This window comes from Rhinopithecus roxellana, chromosome 4, assembly GCF_007565055.1.
Source record: "Rhinopithecus roxellana isolate Shanxi Qingling chromosome 4, ASM756505v1, whole genome shotgun sequence".
Lineage (NCBI taxonomy): Eukaryota > Metazoa > Chordata > Mammalia > Primates > Cercopithecidae > Rhinopithecus > Rhinopithecus roxellana.
Genome location: NC_044552.1, coordinates 75,001,173 through 75,024,962, shown reverse-complemented (window position 1 = coordinate 75,024,962; position 23,790 = coordinate 75,001,173). Strand labels below are relative to the sequence as shown.

General features: G+C 42.9%; 1 pseudogene; it reads left to right on the top strand.

Moving 5' to 3' along the window:
- Positions 1 to 13,503: 13,503 nt before the first annotated feature.
- LOC104677474 lies at positions 13,504 to 14,255 on the top strand (annotated as a pseudogene).
- Positions 14,256 to 23,790: the final 9,535 nt, after the last annotated feature.

The following is a 23,790-nucleotide window of genomic DNA, read 5'->3' as shown; positions in this document are numbered from 1 at the left end:
TGCACCTGGCCTCATCACCATATTTATGTCTCAGAAAGATCCCTCTCAAGGAGACTGAGTTGAAGCAGGGGACAAGAGGTGATAAAGGCCCTGCCACAGAGAAAGGCTAGATTCCAGAGACATTTACAAACCAACAGAGATCAAAGGTGTTTTACAGACTGACTACTGAGATTAGAGTTAGTAATAAAGAGTACATTCAATTTAACCCAGCACATGTTTGGTGCATATTTGCTAAGGGCAAGGGATCATGGGAAAAAGGGATAAAAGGACAGACCATGCCCCAAGGTGGGTATTAGGTCAGGTGAGTAGGGAGCTGGAGAGAAGTTTGGTGCATGTGCTGGGAGAATGGGGGCAGAAAACGCTCGATTTCCAACATGGGGGAAATTTGAGAAGATGCCATAGGGTAGGGCGTATCTAAGCTAGGTCCTGGAAGAATTTCAAAGGCAAAGACTGGAAAGAACAGTGTGTGGCAGGACATATTTTGAATTTCATCGTCTCTACCATCTCTCTCAGAACTTTCAATGGAGTTGCTAGTGATTTGAGAAATAATTATTTCCATACCCCATAAAACAAAATAAAATTTTAAAAAGAGGACAAAGTACACAGAAAAGCAGCAAGGAAAAATTAGGATCATTCATCACCAGAATAACTTGGTCCAAAACAAGTGAATCATGTCAATAAGATTTTAAGAAAACACAACAAAATCACTTCCTTGTTCAGATGTGTCACAAAAGGAACAACAAAAAAAATCCTCCAAGTGAATAACTTTGCTGACTCCTGGACTTTGACCTGGGAGAACAATTTTCTGCCAGGGTGATGTTGTTGTACAGCAAGTTAAGATCCTTGGTAAGCAGGATTCCTACACAAAGGCTGACAGTCATGCCGACTTGAGGAACTTGCCTACATTTTTAATAAAACTGTCAGATTAAGCCATGCTTGGCTGCAGTCTATTATTAATACAAATTCTTAACTGTCAATTAGTTAACTGGCTAGTAAAAGGAACCTGGCTTACAAGATTGTTGCTAATGAATATAATGCTTTGTTCTCCAGCAAAACATATGCTTAGGTTGTGTAATTAGAAGAAGGACCCCCTCCCTCCTTACCCACAGGGAGATCATGTGCAGCTGAATAAAGCAGCTTATTATACCTGTGAGGGGTCAAAGTCTGTGGATCTGTGGCTTATGGTATTATGACAGATTACAAAATCACTCTATTATGCTAGTCAATCTGTTTCCAAGCACCTAGCAGGGAGCTAGCTGGGCACTAGCCGCTCCAAAACAAGATTCCCATTGGTTTTCTTCCTAAGGTCTCATGACGGGTCAGCTGTTGTTGACATCACCCCGCCGCTCACATGTCAGTCAGAGCCTTTTTGTCTGACTTCTGCCTCTGTCACTGCCAAGCTGTCCTCTGAGAGTCAGCTCTTGCCTCGGGCCACAACCAGCTCCCAAGGAGAGCTCAGATGAATTTGAAATCCAGCGGCTTTTGTGTTAGTGAAAAGGAAACGGATGTGGTACACTTAAACCCTGTGTGTCTTTTGTTTCTGACTCCCCTTCCCTCCTGTCCTTCCCCTCTCCCCATCTTTTTCTCTTTGACTATTTCCCTGGTTCCTCATCTCTCTTCTTCCCACCATGGGCACATACCTTCTTTTAAAACATATTTATTTTATTTTATTCATTTATTTTGAGACGGAGTCTTGCTCTGTCGCCCAGGCTGGAGTGCGGTGTCACTATCTCAGCTCACTGCAACCTCCACCTCCCGGATTCAAGCAATTCCTCTGCCTCAGCCTCCTGAGTAGCTGGGATTACAGGCACCCACCACCAAACCTAGCTAATTTTTGTATTTTTAGTAGAGACAGGGTTTCACCATGTTGGCAAGGCTGGTCTCGAACTCCTGACGTCAAATGATCCACCCGCCTCCGCCTCCCAAAGTGCTGGGATTACAGACGTGAGCCACTGCGCCTGGCCTAAACATATTTAGAGAAGAGTGCAGCTAATAGACCTGTCTCCTCCAAAAGCCTTTGTTTTGAAGTCAGTGGTCACATGCACCTACAAAACCATTTCAAATTCAAGAGATCGAAAGATATTTGCCTAACACTCCAAAGAAGTGGCTTTACAGAACGTTAGTTTTATTACCTCAGCAGACAAATAATTATTCTCCAAAGTTTTTCTCCCTCAACTCTTCTACATTTCCAGCAGTCTCCCGCCATTGGCTGGATTGTCCTTGTGGGAAGAGATGGGGACAGGGGGTGATTGTCTACATTCCTGCCACCCCCAGCCTCCCTACCTTGTTTCTGCAACTGTCTAAACAGCCCAGAGTTTGCAAAGCAGAAATTCACTGGGGAATGTGACATGTCAAATCATAATATTTATAAGACTTAATGAGTAGGAATAAAACCACAATTTTCCAAGTAGTGATATCTGGAAGAAAAATCATGGAAACCATATCCACGGGGGCTTCAAGCAGAGCTGCTTCCCCTGAGGCAGATGAAGAGTCTGGCTCCAGGGAAAAACCAGTGTTCACTGCTGCCCATGTATTGGGGAGTCACAGCGCTTGGAAGACACAGCCACTTTTCATCAGTGAATGTTTTGTAGGTGACCATTAAGGACTGAAAATACCTATGGTAGGGCAAGAGATGACAGAAAGCTGGACAGACCTGGGGGAGAAATGGTGTCACTCAAAAGGGCTCTGTAGTTATACATGAGGAAGCAGCAGCTGAGTTCATCAAGGGTCTGTGTCAGTCACATCCGCATTTAATGGTTTAGTGTTACTTTTTCCCCATGTGTATCAGTCCATTCTCACACTGCTGTTGTCCGAGGTGTTCTAACCAGAGCAACTCCATCTTGAGTGAGGGCTAGGAAAATGAAGCTGTGACCTGCTGGGCTGCATTCCCAGAAAGGTATTCCTAACGTTGAGATGTTTACAGTTAATGGAGCAGATTGATAATGTTTACTTAACAGACCCAGACTTGGGAATGTTCTAATATCCCGATATCTGGAGAACAAAGACATTCCTAATTTTGCTTTAAAGATAATATTCTTTTTTTTTTTTTGAGACGGAATCTCACTCTGTTGCCCAGGCTGGAGTGCAGTGGCGCAACCTCGGCTCACTGCAAGCTCTGCCTCCCAGGTTCACGCTGTTCTCCTGCCTCAGCCTCCTGAGTAGCTGGGACTACAGGCGCCCGCCACCATGCCCAGCTAACTTTTTTTTTTTTTTTTTGTATTTTTTAGTAGACACTGGGTTTCACTGTGTTAGCCAGGATGGTCTCAATCTCCTGACCTTGTGATCTGTCTGCCTAGGCCTCCCAAAGTGCTAGGATTATAGGCATGAGAAAGATAATATCCTTGCAAAATATAGTAATTAAGAAGATTAATCCTTTATCAGAAACCCTTGTAGCAGAGCACATCTCCCCATGATCTTTTTTCTCGTTTTTTGTCGTTTTGAGACAGGGTCTTGCTCTGTTGCTTAAGGTGGAGTGCTGTAGTGTGATCTCAGCTCACTGCAATCTCAGCCTCCCAAGTAGCTGGGACTACAGGCTCATGCCACCACACTTGGCTAATTTTTGTATTTTTAGTAGAGATGGCCATGTTGGTCAGGCTGGTCTTGAATTCCTGACCTCAAGTGATGCACCTGCCTCGGCCTCCCAAAGTGCTGGGGTTACAGGTGTGAGCCACTGCCTGGTGCATGATCTTTTTTTAATCATATATATGTATTCACAAGCATTGTACCTTGGGTGGATGCATTCCTCCTCTTATTTTTGGGAATGCCCTACTCTGTCTATGGAGTAGCTGTTCCTTCACCACTTTACTTTGTTAATAAACTTGCTTTTGCTGTGCACTGTGGACTCTCCCTGAGTTCTTTCTTGCGAGAGATCCAAGAACCCTCTCTTGGGGTCTAGATTGGGACCACTTTCCTGTAACACTATGAAGAAATATCCAAGACTGGGTAATTTATATTTAAAAAAAGAGGTTTAATTGACTCACAGTTCAGTATGATTTGGGTGGTCTCAGGAAACTTACAATCATGGCAGAAGGCACCTCTTAACAGGGTGGCAAGAGACAGAATGAATCCGAGTGAAGGGGGAAGCCCCTTATGAAACTGTCAGATCTCCTGAGAACTCACTCACTATCACAAGAACAGCATGGGGAAAATCACCCCCCGTGATTCAATTATCTCCACCTGGTTCTGCCCTTGACATGTGGGGATTATTACCATTCAAGATGAGATTTGGGTTGGGACACATAGCCAAACCATATCATTCTGCCCTGGCCCCTTTCAAATCTCATGTCCTCACATTTCAAAACACAATCGTGCTCTTCCAATAGTTCCCCATAGTCTTAACACATTCCACCATTAACCCAAAAGTCCAAGTCCGAAGTCTCATCTCAGTCAAGACAGTCCCTTCTGCCTATGAGCCTGTAAAATCAAAAGTTTGTTACTTCCTAGATATAATGGGGGTACTGGCATTGGGTAAATACACCCATTTCAAATAGGAGAAATTGGTCAAAACAAAGGGGCTACAGGCCCCATGCAAGTCCAAAATCCAATAGGGCAGTCATTAAACATTAAAGTTTGAAAATCATCACCTTCGACTGTATGTCTCACATCCAGGTCACACTGATGCAAGAGGTGCGCTTCCATGGCCTTGGGCAGCTCCATACCTGTGACTTTCCAGGGTGTAGCCCCTCTCCCAGCTGCTTTCACAACTGGTGTTGAGTGTCTGCAGCTTTTCTAGGCACACAGGGCGAGTTGTTGGTGGATCTACCATTCAGGGGTCTGGAGGATGGTGGCCCTCTTTACACAGCCCCACTAGGCAGTGCCACAGTGGGGATTCTGTGGGGGCTCCAACCCCACATTTCCCTTCCACACTGGCCTAACAGAGGTTCTCCATGAGGGTTCTGCCCCTGCAGCAGATATCCAGGCATTTCCATACATCCTCTGAAATCTAGGTAGAGGTTCCCCAACCTCAATTCTTGACTTCTGTGTACCTGCAGGCTCAACACCACATGTAAGCCACTAAGGCTTGGGGCTTGCAACCTCTGAAGAAATGGCCCAAGTTATACCTTGGCCCCTTTTAGCCACAGCTGGAGCTGAAGCATCTGGGGCACAGGGCACCATGTCCTGAGGCTGTGTAGAGCAGGGGGGCCTAGGCCTGGCCCATGAAACCATTTTTCCCTCCTTGGCCTTTGGACCTATGATGGGAGGGGCTGCTATGAAGTTCTCTGACATGCCCTGGAGACATTTTCCCCACTGTTTTGGTGATTAGTATTTGGCTTCTCATTAATTATATAAATTTCTGCAGCCAGTTTGAATTTCTCCCCAGAAAATGGATTTTTCTTTTCTATTGCATCATCAGGCTGCAAATTTTCCAAACTTTTATGCACTGCTTCCTCTTGGATGGTTTGCTGCCTAGAAATTTCTTCCACCAGATACCCTAAATCATCTCTCTCAAGTTCAAAGTTCCACAGATCTCTAGGGGCAGGGGCAAAATTCCACCAGTCTCTTTGCTAAAGCATAGCAAGAGTCACCTTTATTCCAGTTCCCAACAAGTTTCTCATTCCCATCTGAGACCACCTCAGCCTGGATGTCATTGTCCATATCACTATCAGCATTTTGGTCAAACCCATTAAATCTCTACAAAGTTCCAAACTTTCCCACATTTTCCTGTTTTCTTCTGAGCCATCCAAACTTTTCCAACCTCTGCCTGTTACTCAGTTCTAAAGTTCCTTCCACATTTTCAGGTATCCTTACGGCAGCACCCTACTCCTGGTACCAATTTACTGTATTAGTCTGTTCTCACGCTGCTGTGAAGAAATACCGGAGACTGGGTAATTTACAAAGAAAGGAGGTTTCATTGACTCACAGTTTCACATGGCTGGGGAAGTCTCAGGAATCTTACAATTAGGAAAGCACAGCAGCAGGAGAGAGAATGAGTCCAAGTGAAGAGGGAAGGCTCTTATGAAACTATCAGATCCCATGAGAACTCACCATCATGAGAACAGCATGGGGGATACTGTCCCCTGTGATTCAATTATCTCCACCTGGTCCTTTCCTTGACACATGGGGATTATTACAATTCAAGGTGAGATTTGGGTCAAGACACAGAGCCAAAGCATATCACTATGTCTTCTTTGTATTCTTATAACTCCTACAACTTTATATAATGGTCCTATCAGCACAATGTGCCATTGGATGTTCTGTTGTAAAGAAGCCTGCATGGATCTACATAGTTTTTACCTGATGTGTATAAGATGTTCTCTGACTAGAGTAGAGAAGGGAAGTTGGGAAGAGATCCATTGTATGTGAAGAACTGAGGAAGTGGGACCAGAGATACTTCAAACAAGACCCTGTGGTATCATGCAAAGAGCATGGGCTCTGTCATTAGAAACAACTGGATATGATTCATGGCTTACACTTACCACTCGTGTGACCTTGGACAAGTTTCTAAGCTTTTCTGAGTCTCTGTTTCATCATATGTAAAAGTGAGTATAACATAATCAGAAATACTTTGAGAGAAAACCAATATAAAAAATGCTCATAGCAGGAGCTCAGCAATGGGTAGTTTTTATCACTGTTCATTTTGAAACACTGGACACTTTAGTGGTATCCAAAGTGTCCTAACTTTTAATGCTGAAGGATTCAGCAACCATTTCAACATCATATGGTGTGGAACAACACTGCTGTTACTGCTTCATGTGCTAATAAAAAGCCTGTGTTCCAAGCAATTTGCAAAAAGTAAAGCACCTCGTGTCTTTCCTTACTAGATTGAAGGATTCTTTTCTTTTTTTTTTTGAGACAGTCTCTCTCTGTCGCCCAGGCTAGAGTGCAGTGGTGCGATCTCAGCTCACTGAAACCTTTGCCTCCTGGGTTCAAGCAATTCTCTTGCCTCAGCCTCCTGAGTAGCCGGGATTACAGGCACCCACCACCACACCTGGCTAAGTTTTGTACTTTTAGTAGAAACAGGGTTTTGCTATGTTGGCCAGGCTGGTCTCCAACTGCTGACCTCAGGTGATCCACCCGCCTCAGCCTCCCAAAGTGCTGGGATTACAGGTGTGGGCCGCTGCGCCCAGCCCTAGATTATGAGATTCTTTTTTTTTTTTTTTTTTTTGAGGCGGAGTTTTGCTCTTTTTGCCCAGGCTGGAGTGCGATGGCACGGTCTCGGCTCACCACAACCTCCACCTCCTGGGTTCAAGGGATTCTCCTACCTCAGCCTCCCAAGTAGCTGGGATTCCAGGCAGGCACCACCACGCCCAGCTAATTTTTTGTACTTTTTGTAGAGACAGAGTTTCTCCATGTTGGTCAGGCTGGTCTCAAACTCCCGACCTCAGGTGATCCACCCACCTTGGCCTCCCAAAGTGCTGGGATTACAGGCGTGAGCCACTACACCTGGCCATGAGATTCTTAAAGAAAAGAATGGTGGCTTATTCATCTCATCAACTTCAGGACTTAGCATCAATAGAAACATCACAGTTCCCAATACTGTATGGGCATTGTCATTGAAGAACTTAGACTGATGTGTGAAAAAGCCCTAATGATATGCCACGCTTGGTTTTTTTTAGTTTTTAATTTAATTTTTATTTTATTATTATTATTATTATTATTATTATTATTATTTTGAGACCATGTTGCCCAGGCTGGAGTGCAGAGGCTCAAAAGATCCTCCCACCTCAGAATCCCAAGTAGCTGGGACTACACGTGTTCACCACCATACCTGACTAATTTTTTTATTTTTATTTTTTTGTAGAGACAGGGGTCCCCCTATGTTGCCCAGGCTGGTCTTGAACTCCTGGGCTCAAGCAATCCTCCTGCCTCAGCCTCCTAAAGTGCTGGTATTACAGACATATGCCACCTTTCAAGATGATGAAAAACACTACGAGGAACTGTCAGAGTGCAGTTCCAGTTTAGGAAGAATTGCTGTTAGAACCAATTGCCTTGGGATGATTGAGGCTATGTGTCTTACTGCCCATACTGATGTTCTTGGGAGCTTCATTCCTGGCAGACAATTCCGAATCCAGTCAACATCATAATTGCACAACCCATGGCTATTTGAACAACATCCACAATCCTCCAGCTTGTTTTATTTTATTTTTCTTCTTATTTTTGTGTAGAGACAGTGTCATTATGTTGCCCAGGTTGGTCTTGAACTCCTGGCCTTAAACGATCCTCCTGCCTTGGCCTCTCAAAGTGCTGGGATTACAGGTGTGAGCCACCACACCCAGTCTTTATTTGTTCATTCATATATTCAACAAGTATTTGTCAAGCATCTCCAACATGTCCGGTGCTATCTGAGATGCTGGGAATATGTACGGTGAACCAGACAAGCAAATGTTTATGGAGCTTCAACATCACTAAGCACCAGGGAAATGCATACCAAAACCACAGTGAAATATCATCCTACCCACCAGTCAAACTTTAAAGCTCCAAAATGATTTTATTGTCCATATCGCTATCAGCATTTTGGGCAATGCCAAATGCCAACAAGTCTCTAGGAAGTTCCAAACTTTCCCACATTTACCTGTCTTCTTCTGAGCCCTTCAAACTGTTCCAATTTCTGCCTGTTACCCAGTTCCACAGTCGCTTCCACATTTTTTGGTATCTTTTCATTAATGCCCCACTCCTGGTACCAATTTACTGTATTAGTCCGTTTTCATGCTGCTGATAAAGACATACCCAAGCCTGGGAAGAAAAAGAGGCTTCATTAGATTTACAGTTCCACGTGACTGGGGAGGCCTCAGAATCATGGCAGGAGGCAAAAGGCACTTCTTACATGGCAGCGGCAAGAGAAAAATGAGGAAGAAGCAAAAGCAGAAATGCCTGATAAACCCATCAGATCTGATGAGACTTATTCACTATCACAAGAATAGCACAGGAAAGACTGGCCCCCATGATGACCTCCCCCTCCATCCCTCCCACAATATGTGGGAATTCTGGGAACTATGATTCGAGTTGAGATTTGGTGGGGACACAGCCAAACCATATCAATATTTTTGTCTCAAATCTTTTATGGTGCACCAGAGTAAAGAGACACTTGGATGGATACCTTTCAAACACCTGAGAATGCAGAAGGAAAGTAGTTAACCAAATCCATAAAAAGAAAGTAAAAAAATGAGCAAGGCATGCAGAACAGTTCTAAGCCTTCTGAAGTAATCCAGAGCTGAGGGTCCCTATTGCTCCATGGAGTTGATTAGGATGTTATCAGACCTTTGTACCTGAGAAATACTGGGCCACTGACTAGCTAATTGGAGGAACAAATTAGGCATCTAATGATTAAACTGATATTAAAAGCATTTTTATTTCCTACTTTAATTGGAATTTCTTTTTTATTCTATCTTACATGTGTTGGGGTCCGCATGTTTCCTAAACAAAGGAATGAACACACAAGACAACACAGGACAAGACATACATGGCGGCCACACCGAACGGCACACACTGCTTTATTTTATACAGCCGTTTGTGGAATGTTACCAAGTCATGGGGCATGTGTTGCTTCTCTGACCTTTCCTTGACTCCCAAGATCAGTAAACATTGACCAGTTCCCAGAGCCCACTGTTTACAGCTGGCTCCTTTGTGCTTTCTGTTTGCAGAGAAGGACCATCCTGCTTTGTCTGCAAGAGCAGGGCTTATCGGGAACGTCTCGTTTGTGAGCACGCAGTCCTCTACATACGTGAGTTTTGCTCTTTAACTCAGGAAACATATTCTGAAAGCAAAAATGTATGTGTGATATTGCTATTATTTTTTTCCAACAATAGAAAAAAAAATTCAGCCAGGCAGAGTGGTTCACACCTGTAATCTCAGCACTTTGGGATCCCAAGGCGGGTGGATGGCTTGAGCTCAGGAGTTCAAGACCAGCTTGGGCAACATAGCAAAACCCCGTATCTACAAGAAATACAAAACAAAATTAGCCAGGCATGGTGGCATATGCCTGTGACCCCAGCTACTTGGTAGGCTAAGGTGGGAGGATGCTTGAGCCAGGGAGGTGGAGGTTGCAGTGAGCTGAGATCATGCCACTGCATTCCAGCCTGGGTAACAGAGTGAGACCCCGTCTTAAAAAAAAAAGGAAAAGAAAAAATTTTCTTCAATGACTGGAGTTTTCTTTCATCTTACAGTTATTTTAGAGAAGCAAGGCAGTGTGACATAGTAGAAATAATTGAGGGCCATGAGTCAAAAAACTTGGTTTCCAGCTGTCATGGGAAATCATTTCATCTCTTTGAGGCTTGGTTTTCCCCAGTAGTTATTAAGCCATATACAGAAGAATTCCTTGGGTCCCTTTTAGCTTTAAGAGTCTGTGATTCTAGAAAGCAAGGAGCTGTTTCTGAGGGAGGATAAAGGAAACAGGTGCAGTGGCTTAAACCTGTAATTCCAGCACTTTGGGAGGCTGAGGCTGGTGGATCCCTTGAGCTCAGGAGTTCAAGACTGGCCAGTATAACATAGTGAGACCCTGTCTCATTGCTGTTTTAACATTTTTTAATTTAAAAAAAAAAAGAAATATAATGAAAGATGAGGGAGGCAAGAAGAGACAGAATCTAAGAAAAACAAAGAAAGATTTGGAGAGCAAGGATCCTCAACACTGTACTGTAAAGTCAACCTGCTCCCTGTTAACTTCCTTGGAAAAGTGGAATCAACTTTTTGAGCTTTTTATCTTTTCTTCTGTGTCCCGGCTGGTAGAAATACAAATAAGCACTAAATTGGAGAAAGGCAGGGAGCTGGGGGAATAAGGACGAGAAATGGAAGGATGGATCATTTAGACACTGCAATGCCAGCCCCAAAGTCTTCAGAAATTAAGGTGTCAATTTGGCCCTAAAATTCAAAAAGGTTAAAAAGGATTTTTTGTGAGTGTGTTTGCCTGGGCTGCTCCCAATAACCTTAATTCAAGAGGATCCCCATGGTTTTATTTATCCAGAATCTTCTCCTAAACCTTTTGCAGTGTGCATCAGCTGAGATTTCAACAACAGATGGTTGCCCTGAAGGTACTTTGATAGGTGAAGTTTAGAAAAGATTCTTGGTCCTAAATGAAATCTAATCTTTTATTGTCTAAACCGATTTGGATTCATTTCAGACCAACTTATTCTCAGAAACATATTTACAGAGGCTGGGCACGGTGGCTTACACCTGTAATCCCAGCCCTTTGGGAGGCCGAGGCGGGTGGGCCACTTGAGCTTAGGAGTCTGAGACCAGCCTGGGCAACATAGTGAGACCCCCATCTCCACAAAAATTTAAAAACTAGCTGGGTGTTGTTGGGAGCAAGCACCCCAAAATCTGGCCATAAGCTGGCCTCAAAATTGGCCATAAATAAAAATCTCAGCAGCACTGTAACATGTTCATAATGGCCTTAACACCCACGCTGGAAGGTTGTGGGTTTATGGGAATGAGAGCAAGGAACACCTGGCCCGCCCAGGGTGGAAAACCACTTAAAGACATTCTTAAGCCACAAACAATAGCATGAGCGATCTGTGCCTTAAGGGCCTGTTCCTGCTGCAGTTAACTAGCCCAACCTATTCCTTTAATTCAGCCCATCCCTTTGCTTCCCATAAGGGATACTTTTAGTCAATTTAATATCTATAGAAACAATGCTAATGACTGGTTGGTTTGCTGTTAATAAATGTGTGGGTAAATGTCTGCTCAGGGCTCTCAGCTCTGAAGACTGTGAGACCTCTGATTTTCCACTTCATATCTCTATATTTCTGTGTGTGTGTCTAATTCCTCTAGTGCTGCTGGGTTAGGGTCTCCCCGACCAAGCTGGTCTCAGCAAGTGACGTCCATCTTGGGGGCTCAAATCCAGGTCGAAGGGTCGCCAGAGCAATGGTAGGAACAGAAAACTAGCTGGAGGACACCCGAATACTCTTAAAGCAATCCCCATGGTGAGTAAGAAGGGGAGCTCAGAAGCATCAGGGTAACAATGGGACAGATATGGGGTCTGGTTGGTTTCACCTTGTAACTTTTTCACACTGATGACGAGGAGGAAAAAGAGTATAGCAAAGTAACAGAGGAGGTTACAGAACATGTTTATTTGCCAGCTAAAGTTAAAGTGGCAAAGGAAAGAGAAGTTCATCTCTACCCTTTTGCACCCCCTCCTTACTATTTTGAAGAAAATGACCCCCCAGATCTTTCTTTTCTGGAGGACACTGGGTGAAAAGTAGTTGCCCCAGTGACTGTTCGAGCAGCACCTCAAGCGACTGCTGTTATTTCTATTCAGGCAGGAATTCAGCAAGCTAGACAAGAGGTGATTTAGAGGCTTGGCAGTTCCCTGTTAGAATACACCCCCCAGATCATCAGGGAAATATTACAGCTGCATCTGAGCCTTTTCCTTTTAAATTACTCAAAGAATTTAAACCAGATTCTCCTTTTGTAATGGGACTGTTAAAGAATGTTGCTGTTTCCAGTCGGATGATTCCTACTGACTGGGATGCTCTTACTTGAGCTTGTCTGACTCCTGCTCAGTTCTTACAATTTAAAACTTGGTGGGCAGACGAAGCTTCCATTCAGACTGCTTGCAATGCCCAGGCCCAACCTCAAATTAATATAACTGCAGACCAACTTTTTGGGGTTGGCAGCTAGGCTGGTTTAGATGCACAAGTGGTCATGCAGGATGAGGCCATAGAACAGCTTAGAGGAGTGTGCATTAGAGCTTGGGACAAAATCACTTCAGGTAGAGAACAATACCCTTCCTTTAGTGCTGTAAAACAGAGACCCAAAGAACCATACGTTGATTTTATAGCTCGGTTACAGGAGTCTCTTAAAAAGATGATTGCAGATTCAGCTGCTCAGGATATAGTGTTGCAGTTACTAGTTTTTGACAATGCTAATCTCGATTGCCAGGCTGCTCTGCGACCTATCAGAGGGAAAGCACATTTAGTTGATTATATCAAGGCCTGTGATGGTATCGGAGGTAATCTGCATAAAGCTACCTTGCTGGCACAGGCAGTGGCAGGACTGAGAGTAGATAAAGGAAATACTCCTTTATCTTGGAGCTTGTTTAACTGTAGGAAGCACGGTCATACTAAAAAAGAATGTAGAAAAAATCAGCAAGTCCGGCCACCAGATAGGGGGAAAAAAGAAAACTGCTGATCCTGAAATATGTCCAAAATGTAAAAAAGGAAAACATTGAGCTAATCAGTGTCACTCTAAGTTTGATAAAAATGGGAACCCAATTTCGGGAAACGCCATGAGGGGCCCGTCCCGGGACCCATTCTAAACTGGGGCATTTCCAGCTCAGGCCATTCCCTCACCCCTGTACAATGTCTGTCCCTGCCACAGCCGGTAGTGCCGCAGTAGATTTATGCTGCACAAAAGCTGTGAGCCTTCTGCCTGGGGAACCCCTGCAAAAGCTCCCAACAGGAGTCTGTGGACCCTTGCCAGCAGGGACAATAGGATTACTTTCAGGAAGGTCTAGTTTGAGTTTAAAAGGGGTACAATTGGTGTGATTCCATCCTGCGGGGCTGTTCCCTGGAGCAGCATTTGTTTATCTCCGTCCGCCTTCTCTCCCATCTAAGTGCATGCAGCCACCTGATGGAAGATTTGATGGACATGGACATGAGCCCCCTGAGGCCCCAGAACTATCTATTCGGTTGTGAACTAAAGGCCGACAAAAATTATCAGTCTAAGGTGGATAATGATGAAAATGAGCACCAGTTATCTTTAAGAACGGTCAGTTTAGGGGCTGGTGCAAAGGATGAATTGCACATTGTTGAAGCAGAGGCAATGAATTACGAAGGCAGTCCAATTAAAGTAACACTGGCAACTTTGAAAATGTCTGTGCAGCCAACGGTTTCCCTTGGGGGCTTTAAAGTAACACCACCAGTGGTCTCAAGGTTGAAGTGTGGTTCGGGGCCAGTGCATACTAGTGGACAGCACTTAGTAGCTGTGGAGGAAGATGCAGAGTTAGAGGAGGAGGAGGATGTGAAACTCTTACGTGTATCTGGAAAGCAGTCTGCCCCTGGAGGTGGTGGCAAGATTCCACAGAAAAAAGCAAAACTTGCTGCTGATGAAGATGATGATGAGCATGATGATGATGAAGAAGAAGATGATGATGATTCTGAAGATGAGGAAGCTGAAGAAAAAGTGCCAGTGAAGAAATCTGTACGAGATACTCCAGCCAAAAATGCACAAAAGTCAAATCAGAATGGAAAAGACTCAAAACCATCATCAACACCAAATCAAAAGGACAAAAAATCTTCAAAAAACAGGAAAAAACTCCTGTGGGGAGACAAAATATACAAAAATATACGTGTGAAATAAAACTTAGAATTTTAATAAAGTAAAAAAAAGAGGGGGTACAAATACATACAGGAGTCATTGATTCAGATTACAGTGGGGAAATTCAAATTGTTTTATCTACTTCTACTCCCTGGAAAGCAGAGCCAGGAGAGCACATAGCACAGCTCCTGATTGTGCTGTACGTGGGAATGGGAAAAAGTGAAATTAAACGAACAAGAGGATTTGGAAGCATGAATAAACAAGGAAAAGCAGCTTATTGGGTAAATCAAATTACTGATAAACGTCCTACCTGTAAAATAACTATTTAAGGAAAGAAATTTAAAGGTTTGGTAGACACAGGAGTGGATATTTCAATCATTTCTCTACAGGACTGGCCATCCACATGGCCAATTCAACCCTCTCAATTTAACATAGTTGGAGTTGGTAAAGCCACTGAAGTATATCAAAGTAGTTATATTTTGCATTGTGAGGGGCCTGATGGACAACCTGGGACTATTAAACCAATGATAACTTCTGTATCTATAAACTTATGGGGAAGAGATTTATTACAACAATGGAGAACACAAGTTCTAATTCCAGAACAATTGTATAGCCCTCAAAGTCAACATACAATGCGTGAAATAGGGTATGTCCCTGGTATGGGACTAGAAAAAAATTTGCAAGCTTTGAAAGAACTGCTTCAAGCAGAAAATCAAAGTTCCTGCCAAAGATTAGGAGATAATTTTTGGTGGCAGCCATTATTAAGCCTCCAGAACCTATACCTTTAAAATGGTAAACAGATAAGCCAATTTGGATAGAACAATGGCCACTAAGTAAAGTAAAACTGGAGGCTTTAGAGAAATTAGTTACTGAACAATTAGAAAATGGGCACATAGCTCCAACATTTTCTCCTCGGAATCTTCCAGTTTTCATAATTAAGAAAAAATCAGGAAAATGGAGAATGTTAACTGACTTAAGAGCCATCAATTCAGTTATACAACCTATGGGAGCATTACAGCCAGGATTGGCTTCTCCTGCTATAATTCCAAAAAATTGGCCTTTAATAGTCATAGATTTAAAAGATTGTTCCTTTACTATCCCTTTAGCTGAGCAGGACTGTGAACAGTTTGCATTTACAATTCCTGCCGTAAACAACCTGCAGCCAGGTAAGCGTTATCATTGGAAACTGTTGCCACAGGGCATGTCAAACAGCCCAACAATTTGCCAGACATATGTAGGGCAAGCAATTGAACCTACTCATAAAAAATTTTCACAGTGTTACATTATTCACTATATGGATGATATACTTTGTGCTGTCCTCTCTCAAGAAATATTACTCCAATGTTATGATCACTTGCAAAATTCGATTTCTCACACTGGTTTAATTATAGCTCCTGACAAAATTAAGACTACTGCTCCTTACTCCTACTTGGGGACCTTAGTAAATGACACTACCATTGTGCCACAGAAAGTAACCATATGTAGGCCGGGCACGGTGACTCACGCCTGTAATCCCAGCACTTTGGGAGGCTGAGATGGGCGGGAGATGGAGACCATCCTGGCAAACATGGTGAAACCCCGTCTCTACTAAAAATACAAAAATGAGCCAGGCATGGTGGCGGGCACCTGTAGTCCCAGCTACTCAGGAGGCTGAGGCAGAAGAATGGCATGAACCCAGGAGGCGGAGCTTGCAGTGAGCGGAGATTGCGCCACTGCACTCCAGCCTGGGCGACAGAGCAAGACTCTGTCTCAAAAAAAAAAAAAAAAAAAAAAGGTAACCATACATAGGGGTCAACTAAAAACATTAAATGACTCTCAAAAATTACTAGGAGATGTTAATTGGATACGACCTGCTCTAGGCATTCCTACCTATGCCATCAGTAATCTATTTTCTATCCTTAGAGGAAATCCTAGTCTCACTAGCCCTCAGCAATTAACAAAGGAGGCTGAGGTCAAGTTACAGCTGATCAAAAAGCAAGTCTATAAAGCTCAGATAAATAGAATGGATCCAGAGAAGACTCTAGATTTGCTAATTTTTTCAACTCAGCATTCACCTACTGGTGTTATTGTCCAAGAACAGGACTTAGTAGAGTGACTTTTTCTTCCACATACTAATTCACAGACTCTAACTCCTTATTTAGATCAAATTGCTACTATGATAGGGATTGGGAGAACTCAGATTGTTAAATTACATGGATATGATCCTGGAAAAATTATTGTCCCTCTCACGAAGGCACAAATACAGCCAGTTTTTTTTTTTTTTTTTTTTTTTTCTGAGATGGAGTCTCGCTCTGTCGCCCAGGCTGGAGTATAGTGGCATGGTCTTGGCTCACTGCAAGCTCCGCCTCCTGGGTTCACGCCATTCTCCTGCCTCAGCCTTACTAGTACCTGGGACTACAGGCACCCGCCACCACGTCCCGCTAATTTTTTGTATTTTTACTAGAGATGGGGTTTCACCATGTTAGCCAGGATGGTGTAAATCTCCTGACCTCGTGATCCACCCACCTTGGCCTCCCAAAGTGCTGGGATTACAGGCATGAGCCACCGCGCTCAGCCACAGCAAGCTTTTATAAATAGTCTTACTTGGCAAACCCAGTTAGCTGACTTTGTGGGTATTCTCAATAATCATTTTCCTAAAATGAAGCTGTTTCAGTTTTTGAAATTAACTAATTGGATTCTCCCTAAAATAACTAAATTTAAACCAATTGAAGGTGCTGAGAATGTTTTTACAGAGGATCTAGTAATGGTAAAGCTTCTTATTCTGGTTCAAAAAGTAAAGTTTTCCAGACATTCTATACTTCAGCTCAAAAAGTGGAGCTTGTAGCTGTAATTGAGGTATTGGCTGCTTTTGATATGCCTATTAACGTGATTTCTGATTCTTCATACGTGGTTCATTCCACACAGATAATTGAAAATGCTCAGTTACGATTTCATACAGATAAACAACTGATGACTTTATTTACCCAATTGCAAACAGCAGTTATGAGTAGAATGCATCCTTTTTACATCACTCACATTAGGGCTCATACACCTCTTCCAGGACCTTTGACTGAAGGGAATCAAATGGCTGATCACCTACTTGCTACTGCAATATCTAATGCTAGACACTTTCACAATTTAACCCATGTTAATGCCTCTGGTCTCAAATGCAGATACAGCATTACCTGGAAAGAAGCTAAAGCTATTATCCAGCGATGCCCAACTTGCCAAATGGTGCCTTCCTCATCTTTTACAGGAGGAGTTAATACTCAACGAAGACTGGAACCTAACTCTCTTTGGCAAATGGATGTCACACATGTTCCCTCATTTGGGAGACTAGCTTATGTACATGTATGTGTGGACACCTTTTCTCACTTTGTCTGGGCTACATGCCAAACAGGAGAGTCTTCTGCCTGTGTTAAACGTCACCTTTTGCAGTGTTTTGCGGTGATGGGCATTCCAGCTTCTATTAAAACAGATAATGCCTCAGGCTATACTAGCCAAGCTCTAGCTACATTTTTCTCTATGTGGAATATTAAACACATTACTGGTATCCCATACAATTCTCAAGGACAAGCCATAGTGGAAAGATTGAATCTCTCCCTAAAACAGCAGTTGCAAAAGCAGAAGGGAGACAGAGAATATAGATCCCCACAGATGCAACTGAACCTAGCATTATTAACTTAAAAATTTTTGAGCCTGCCCAAAGGCCAGATGTTATCAGCAGTTCAACAGCATCAACAGAAACCAGCTGCAAACACAGAAACAGAACAACTGATTTGGTGGAGAGAACCAATAACAAAAAGTTGGGAAATAGGTAAAATACTAACTTGGGGTAGAAGTTATGCTTGTATTTCTCCAGGACTGAATCAACAGCCAATTTGGATACCATCAAGACACCTGAAACCTTATCATGAGCCAGATACCGAGGAAGAGAGTCTGGGAGGATCCTGAGGACCCCCCAGTTGCAGCCATGTCGAGACTGACGCCGAGGAGGACCTCAACTGTCATGAGCAACACTTGTCGAACACAGCCACCCATCTGGGGACAGATCAAGAAGCTGTCACAGATGGTGGAAGAAAACCTGAGGAAAGTGGGACAACCAGTCACAATGAATAATTTAATGGTAGCTATGATAGCGGTTATCACCACTGCCGTGAGTATTCCTTCAATAAGGGCTGGTAATAATGCCTGGATGCAATCACTATGACACAGTCACACATGCTTTCTGATCTCAGTATTTACCATAATAAATCTGCTTCTATAAGTGAGGCATACTGCCCTCAAAAACCTATTTGTAAAAGTATGGCAAAAGTTCCTATTACTGGAACCATGGCGGTATAGTGGCACCTCAACCTCAAATGATTTGGCCCATTCTAGGAGCTTAACATAAGGATTTGTGGAAACTATTAAATGCTCTTAATAAGATCAAAATTTGGGAAAGAATAAAAAAGCATCAAGAAGGACACTCTACATACTTGTTTTTGGATATTACAAAATTAAAAGAACAAATATTTAAAGCATCCCAGGCACACCTGACCTTAATGCCAGGAACTGGGGTGCTTAAAGGAGCTGCAGACAAATTAGCGGCTAGTAACCCATTAAAATAGATAAAAACACTCAGAGGCTCTGTGATTTGAATGATGACTGTGCTTTTAATCTATGTTGTTTGTCTTTGTATAGTCTGCAGATGTAGATCCCAACTCCTGCGAGAAGTAGCTCACCGTGACAAAGCTGCCCTTGCTTTTATCTCTTTGCAAATCAGAGAAGGGGGACATGTTGGGAGCAAGTCCCCCAAAATCTGGCCATAAACTGGCCCCCAAACTGGCCATAAACAAAATCTCTGCAGCACTGTAACATGTTCATAATGGCCTTAACGCCCGCACTGGAAGGTTGTGGGTTTACGGGAATGAGGGCAAGGAACGCCTGGCCCACCCAGGGCAGAAAACTGCTTAAAGGAATTCTTAAGCCACAAACAATAGCATGAGCAATCTGTGCCTTGAGAGCATGTTCCTGCTGCAGTTAACTAGCCCAACGTGTTCCTTTAATTCAGCCTATCCCTTCGTTTCCCATAAGGGATACTTTTAGTCAATTTAATATCTATACAAACAATGCTAATGACTGGTTTGCTGTTAATAAATATGTGGGTAAATCTCTGTTTGGGGCTTTCAGCTCTGAAGGCTGTGAGACCCCTGATTTCCCACTTCACATCTCTATATTTCTGTGTGTGTGTCTTTAATTCCTCTAGCACTGCTGGGTTAGGGTCTCCCTGACCGAGCTGGTCTCAGCACATATGGTGGTGTGAACCTGTGGTCCCAGCTACATGGGAGGCTGAGGCAGGAGGATTGCTTGAGGCTGCAGTGAGCCATGATCATGCCAGCCTGAGGAACAGGGGAAGATCTTGTCTCCAAAAAAAAAAGAGAGATGTATATGGAAGAAAAAACTAACAAGAAGGGGTGATAGACAGCATAAGGCATGTAGGAGAAAGGGCATGTTTCAGTTCGAGCAACTGGGTGGGTATTGTTAACTGTTTAGTGAGATGGAAAATCAGGAATTTGGTTTTAGTCATGTGATCTTATGAGCTATAACTCCTAAATGAAACTGTAACTCCTCCTGGGGAATATGTGCATTTTAAAGAAGAAAGCTCTCAAGGATCAAAAAAGGTGAAACTAGAGTGGTGGATTGGCAGGCAGTTGGGTTGTCATTTTTTAATCAGGGATTCAAAAATGGGCTTGGAGGACTGCCTATGGAGAAGGCTCTCGGCATAATGACCACATTGTTATAGAGATGGGCACAGACTCTGGAAGAAAGCCTGGGACATTTCTTCCTCTACCTCCTCTAGTCTACATCCTTCCCCTGCCTTTTTCCTTAAGATTTGTTTCAGTGCTACGAACCTGAGGTTTAGTGGAAAGTTTTCCCTCAGTTGCTCCTGACTATACTTTGATCCAAAAGGCTGGGTGAGATCTGCCTCACCCTGCAGTCCCTCCCAGAGCAGCCCTCACCTCTAGTTTCCAAGCTCATCACCCTTGAGGGAGGACATAGCTGATGTTCCCAAAAAGCTGCCAGACTTTCCCTGGGAAAGGAGACCAATTCCTCTGAAAATCAGTGACAGGAAGAAGAAGCTGCAATTGCTGGAAGTGAATATTCACACAGAGCAGGAAAGAGAAAGAGAGGCAGGAGCCAGGTTTCCTGAGCTCTGATTCTCAGAAGCCTTGTTCTTCTCCAGAGTTATCCAAGTCCAGCTGTTTCTCCCAAACCCATTCAGAGGAGCCCCTTGGAAAAACAACAATCCTTAGATCAAAAGAATTTATACCCAAAAATGTTCCTTAGAACAAATTCTTGTCTCTCTCCATCTAAATACCTACCACTTGCTTGGCATTTGAAATGCTTCAAGTTATACCAGCTTGAAGAAGTTTCCTATTGATCTCCACTTATTATACTGAAGTTAGACTATGAAGCCATCAAGAAAACTTGGTTTATACTATCTACAAAATCAGTTCATCTAGAGGAAATCCTCATGCTTTTATAAAAGCAACTTTGCTTTTCATGTAAAATTCTCAGAGCCTTTTATATATTATATATAATATATTATATATAATATATATTATATATTATATTATATAAGTATAGTTATATGAAATATTATATATTATATATTTATATAAGTATAGTTATATGAAATATATATTTATAAAATATAGTTATATGAAATATAGATATTTTATAAAAATATATAATTTATATAAAATATAGATTATATAAAAATATATATATATTTTAGATGGAGCGTTGCTCTGTCACCAGGCTGGAGTGTAATGGCACCATCTCGGCTCACTGCAACCTCCACCTCCCAGGTTCAAGCCAGCACCAGCAATAGCGACACACAGGTCCCACGCTTTGTTTCGAGTCTAGAAATCCTTTCACTTCCCTGTTGATACCCCAAGTTCCTGACCTTTTCTGCCCAAACTTTCCCCTTATCTCTTACATTGTCCTCATAAAATTCTCTCAGGGGAGAGAACAGAATCACGGCATATTTGATACTCCTCTGGTATTAGCTTTGCCTCAACCTCCTGAGAAGCTGGGACTACAGGCGCGCCACCACACCCAGCTAATTTTTTTATTTTTAGTAGCGATGGGGTTTCACCATGTTGACCAGGATGGTCTCAATCTCTTGACCTCATGATCCACCCGCCTTGGCCTCCCAAAGCGCTGGGATTACAGGCGTGAGCCACTGTGCCCAGCCTAATATTAATGTACATATATACATTATGAATCGCCAAGATAGTGTGTATGTGTGTGTGCGTGATCTCTTAAGACTAAAATTCTGCAGAATCTTTTTTTGGGAAATACTGACTTACTGAGTAATTCTACCTTCCTCTTACATACTTTTTTGCTGCAGAAAGTGTCAACACCTTTCTCTTCAGTGTCAACATCCATAGAAAAAGTGTCAACACCTTTCTCTTAAGTGTCAATGCCCCTAAGTGTCAACACTTTTCTCTTCAGTGTCAACACCCATAAAAAAGTGTCAACACCTTTCTCTTAAGTGTCAACGCCCATAAGTGTCAACACTTTTCTCTTCAGAGGTCTTCATTTTCTTTGTGTGTGGCATGGCAAAAGCCTAAATGAAAGTTTAAAGATCCAGTGTGTGTAGATATAGATACATATACAGATAGATAGATTTTTTTCTTTTTTCTTTTTTTTTGGAGACAAGGTCTTGCTCTGTCACCCAGACTGGAGTGCAGTGGTGTGATCATGGCTCACTGCAGCCTCAACCTCCTGGGCTCAAGCCATCCTCCCTCCTTCGCCTCCCAGGTAGCTGGAACTACAGGTGCATGCCACCATACCTGGCTTATTGATGTATTTTTTGTGGAGATGGGGTTTCGCTATATTGTCCAGGCTGGTCTTGAACTCCTGAGCTCAAGCAATCCACCTGCCTCAGCCTCTCAAAGTTCTGAGATTACAGGCGTAAGCCACCATGCCTGGCCAAATATGTATTTTTAAATAAGAAGGAAGTAAGTTTTTCTTACAAAGTAAGTTTTGTCTTTTTGCCTATTGAAGCCAGGAATTTTATTATTCTTTTTTTTATGTATAAAATAGTCCCTCAGTGACCAACACAAACAGAAAAATATAACAAAACTGCTTTCCAAAAGACGATGAAGTTAGAAAAACAATTTTACCAAAATATAACTTTAAAATATACACTTAAATAAAACTACCACAAAACAGAGATATACTGTGATTTTGCCACCATATATTTGAAAAGTAGAATGACTCATTATTTTAATATTTCCTAGAAGTATTGTTTTATAATTTGCCCAAGGATTTGATTTGATTTTCTAGTGGCCCCAAAGGTGGCAATATCTGCTTATGAAAGCCTTGATTTGGGCTGTGTAGGCTGCCATAGTTTTTTTCAGACTTTTCTTTTCGTTGAAACGAGATTGCACTATAGGTCAGCAGCGTCACCCATGCTTCCTAGACGCTTATATAATCAGAATTTACTTCTTCCTTTTCTTTGCAATAACACATTTTTTTCATACTTAATGAGTGTAAAATATTCTCTGAGAGGAATCCACAAACGTTGAAATTTCTTCCTCCTTAGGAAAAGACAGTAGATTGTCAATTTATTTATCCTTCATTTCACTCAAAATATTTTCTTATAAATTCCCTGCAAGCTTTCTCTCTTCCTTCCTTTCTATGGAGATTTGTGAAAAATGTGACACACACACAACTGATAGTAGTGGCATGGGCCTTGGCCCATCCTCGTTTGTCTTTTTTTTTTTTTTTTTTTTTTTTGAGACGGAGTCTCGCTCTGTCACCCAGGCTGGAGTGCAGTGGCCGGATCTCAGCTCACTGCAAGCTCCGCCTCCTGGGCTCATGCCATTCTCCTGCCTCAGCCTCTCGAGTAGCTGAGACTACAGGCGCCCGCCACCTCGCCCGGCAATTTTTTTGTAGTTTTTAGTAGAGACGGGGTTTCACCGTGTTAGCCAGGATGGTCTCGATCTCCTGACCTCGTGATCCGCCCTTCTCGGCCTCCCAAAGTGCTAGGATTATAGGCTTGAGCCACCGCGCCCAGCCTCGTTTGTCTTTTAAGAGGTGTCCTCCAAAAAAAATTATAAAAATTAGCTGGGTGTGGTAGTGACACCGGTAATATCAGCTACTTGGGAGGCTGAGGCAGGAGAATTACGTGAACCTGGGAGGCAGAGGGAGGCGGAACTCGCAGTGAGCTGAGATTGCACCACTGCACTCCAGCCTGGGCGACAGAGCAAGACTCCACGTCAAAAAAAATAAAAAAAGAAGAAGAAAGCAAGTGGGCGGTCCTCAGCTCTGAGAGCTGCCCCCACTCCAGTGGGGGTTTTTCCTCAAGTGAGATTCTTCAGAGAATCCATTTCCTTTTTCTTTTTTTTAGAGACAGAGTCGCGCTCTATGGCCAAGGCTGCAGTGCAGTGGTGCAATCATAGCTCACTGCAGCGTCAAACTCCTGGGCTCAACTGATCCTCTCACCTCAGCCTCCTGAGTAGCTGGCGTATGTCACCATGCCTGGCTAGTTTTGTTTGTTTGTTTAGACTGAGTCTGGCTCTGTCATTCCCACTGGAGTGCAGTGGCATGAACTTGGCTCACTGC